General features: G+C 55.3%; 1 protein-coding gene across 1 annotated transcript in view; it reads right to left on the reverse strand.

Moving 5' to 3' along the window:
* LOC104290069 (keratin, type I cytoskeletal 14-like) overlaps nucleotides 1-2,688 on the reverse strand; it is a 6,815-nt gene extending 4,127 nt beyond the window's left edge. The window contains exon 1 of the mRNA XM_009889117.1: nucleotides 2,664-2,688. The gene's annotated coding sequence lies outside the window, so the exon portion shown is untranslated. The remainder of the gene's footprint in view (nucleotides 1-2,663) is intronic.
* Between the last annotated feature and the right edge of the window lie 1,155 nt (nucleotides 2,689-3,843).

Raw genomic sequence — 3,843 nt, forward strand, 5'->3', positions numbered from 1 at the left:
CGGGGCAACCGGGGGAAGAGCCGGGGTGCCTGCCGCGGCCTCCGTGGACGCTGGGGGCTCTGTACCCGCCGCCCCCGACACGCACGGAGGAGAGCCTGCTGGAGCCTCCACCCAGGCCACCGAGGCCCTTGAGGGAGGTGGAGGAGGAGTATTGCCTGCCAGTGATGCTCATGGTGAAGGCTGGTGGCGGCTGGAGGGCTGGGAGAGACACCCGGCTCGGCAGTGCAGACAGCGAGTGCTCGCTCCCCCTGCCTGGGAGCCCTTTATAGCCCGGGTGGGAGGCGTTGCCGGTGCTTTTCGTCACCCCTGGCAGCCAGAGCCAAATTCCAGAATCATCATTTTTCTCTCCCCGATTTCATGTCTTTTGTCACATCCCACTGGAAGCGCTATGGCACACACAGGATCTTCTCCTTCCGCTTTGGTTCCCAGCACCCAGCGTGATTCAGACCGAGGGCTGCTCGCTTACGGCGACTCTTTAGTGTTTTGTGGCTGTACCTGAGACGCGGGCGCTCGCCCCCGCTCCCCCACTGCTCCTGCGTGAGGGAACACAATTGAATCCTCTGTGATATGCCAAGTCACTCACAAGTGTCTTTTATCATTAAAAATCTACAAATCTATTTATTTGCTTTTTTAAAGAGTCTAAAACCAACAAAAGCTGCTGACTTAAGAGCTCTGCACATCCATAATCTTTATACGGGCTGACCCAAAGCCAGACGGAAATTTTCCCGTCAGGACCTCGCTCCAGGACAAGCACAGACCTGGTTGCATTTGTATACTGACACCATATTTGGCAGAAATCTTGTAGCTCAAAAGAGAAGAAACTCCAGTGATTTCTGCTTACGTACTGGTCTACAGAGACTGGAAAGTCCCTGCAGCAGTGCTTTTTCAGTCAGTTTAAAGGCAGACACCTGACGTGCCTCCGTGGCACCTGCTTTGCTGTGTCGCCCTTCACAAACTCCACAGAAGCAGTCCGTGACTTCTGAAAGATCTGTAGGAGCTAAACACTTCTATGCCACAATTTCTTCTGTGTCATTGCTGAGGCAGGTTTTAATGCTCAAAGTGTCTAAATCAGAGGAAGAGCATTTGAAGCTACATTAGACCCCCACTGCCAGGACACGTGACGTGCAATTCCTGACGCGAGGGGTATGACCAGCTCTTCTCCGTGCTGATGCCTCCATGCAGATGGGCTTTTTCCTACACATTTGCAGCTGCGAGGCACAATGCCAGCATCACTCAGCAGGACCAGCAGCACCTGTCCCGAAAGGACTGGTGGGCAAAGTGCAAGAGACACGGCAGTGAGGGGCAGGAACGCCGCGGCCGCCTGCGAAGCAGAGGGTTCCAACAGGACACAGCAGCAGAGATGTACAGGGATGAGGCGATGCAGCCTCCCCGCTAGCCACGCCTGCACCGTGCTATTAAGGGATTGAGCGCAGTGATTATAGCAATGCAGCTGGACAGGTATTAGCGTGAAAAAAGCAGCAGAGAACCAGGGAGACACTGCGCTTTCATTCTTTGTCGGGGGGGGGAAAAAAAAAACCTTTACTGATGTGGCGCCAGGTCTTGCAGTTAGCAGTGGAAAATCGCACACCCAACCTGCCGGCCTGCCTGGCTCCGGCGATGTCATTCTCGGATAAGTGAAGTTATTTTTTCTTTTAGCAGAGGTGCCTGTGAGGTAGTGAAAGAGAGTTATAGGGATTAGGAACCCTTTTGTGCTTTCTCTCCTGTGGTGATCTCCTTCCTTCCCAGGGCCCCTCTGGCTGTTTTCACATTCTAATGCACTTAAGTGATTTTGGAGTTGCTCAGATGTTCCCAGAGCCTCACCCTTGGTAATTCACAGGGCTTCCTTTCTTTCATCTGTTCCCTGAAGGACACAATAACAACAACGCTTTATCTGCATCGCTGTTAGATCTCAAGGACTTAATAGGGAGTCACGTTCTCTTTCTTCAGCAGCTCCAGGAGAGGTGGTGTGATTTTTTCTGGGCGGCCACCGAGGAAGCGGCTTAACCAGAGACAGACTCCAGATCCTCCTGGTTGAGGGATCTACTCGCTGGGCAGCACTGCCCCAGAAACGATTGGCTTCAGGTTGGGATTTTTGACTCCCCAAACTGCAAAATCTGAGAGTTTGGGATGCACGCGTGCCCTGTCCCTCAGAGAGCTGGGGGGAAGGAGGGGACTGGGGAGGAACCCCCTGGCTGGCAAACGGCAGAGCGTGCAGATGGCAGTGCTCAGCTTGCAGCGAAATCCTGGGGCAACCCGGCAGGGTGAGGATCAGCGCTCCTGCTGGCCCGCTTCCCTCGTAGTGGGGGGTACGGGATTGCCCAAGGGCCGTCGTGTGGGAGCTGCGCTCAGGTGCCGTGCCTTGGCCACCCTCGCTCTGAGCCCTTCCAGATGCGCTCGCTTTGCTCACCTTCACTCCAGCGAACACCCTCCTGCTCCAGGCGACTCCCATGTTGGCCACGAGCCCCTCACATGGGCCAAAAACGGTGCTGTGAGTTCTGTCCTCCTGCCCAGGTCACCCCCACATTTTAGGCCAAGTTTCGAGGCAGCCTGAAGGCAACAACTGCCCCAAACCCGGGCAAACCCCACCGCTGCCCCCCAGGCAGGGACCACCTGGGCCCGGGGCTTCTCTTTCTGTATTATCATGGCCTCAGCCCGTGTTTAAGCTCCTTCATTACAGCTGGCACAGGAGCCCAGATGAGATCTGGAGCTTGTCCTGCAATATCAGCTTTTTCTGGTCTTTTCTGCTCAATGCTCTTTGACACTCAGTGTCGCCCTGGGGCTGGCTGAGCTGCTAAAGGGGAATCCCCAAAGGGGAATCTCCAAACTGGCCCCACTCTTCCAAGAGAAACCCTTCGTGCAAAGTTCCCCTTGCGCTGGCTCTGTCAGCGGGGCGTCATCCCACAGAGGCGCACGCACCGCTTCAGCTATTACCAGAAGAATTCAGTCTCCCAGGCTCTCCTGAAACACTCACCCACAATAAATTCCCTTGAGATAAAAGTAAAAAAACACATGGCAACGTTCAGGAGATGCTATCGGAGGCCGCTCCAGCAGGAAGCATGCCGTAGATGCTATCTCTCCCTCAGCTGCGCTGCAGGGGGAAAGAAAGGGCTGAACTCCTCCGGTTCACATAGGAAGGGAGGCGAAATTATATGTTAGGAGTGGACAAGGAGCGCCCGCAGTAACCCAGTGTGGTGAGGGCTGGTGTGAAAAGCCAGGGTCAGTGCCTTGTGTTTGCCTCAAACAATATCGCTTCATTGTGCTTTTAATGCCATGAATAAGAGCTAATTAGGAGTCATTGGGTTTCCCCTGTGGGGCAGCTTCTCCCCAGCGCCTTCCACAGCAATTCACAGCTCAGTAGAAACTCGCTGAGGGACGCAACCCTGGGAAAGTGCCTCCCGCGTGTAAGGAACGGCAGGCACAGGCCAAACCCTTGCTGACAGGTTTGCTCTGAAAGTTTGAACAACACCGAAATGGGTAACAAACACATCAAGGTGCGGAGTGAAACACGCTGTCTCTGTTTCTATCTCAGGTGCTAATTCTTTATCATCTGCTAGGGCATGTCCTGACAGCCCCCCGCCCCCCCATTATCTGGAAAAAGGTGATCCGAGATCTGTTACCATGCAAGGAAACTTTGTGGTGTGCGTGCAATGGAACCTCCCCCTGGGCAGGCTCAGGGCAGCGCGCCACCAGCCAGCGAGCTGCAGGGTGATGGGTGATGCTCCGTTCGGTCCCCTGCTGCCCACGGTGCTGCCGGCAGGACAGAGGGGGAACAGGCGCCACGGCCTCGGCCCCGGTAGCTGTCGAAGGGGAGACGGCAGCCACGGAGCCAGCAGGGCAAAGGAG

Source organism: Charadrius vociferus, unplaced genomic scaffold (assembly GCF_000708025.1).
Source record: "Charadrius vociferus isolate BGI_N301 unplaced genomic scaffold, ASM70802v2 scaffold1677, whole genome shotgun sequence".
Taxonomy (NCBI): Eukaryota; Metazoa; Chordata; class Aves; order Charadriiformes; family Charadriidae; genus Charadrius; species Charadrius vociferus.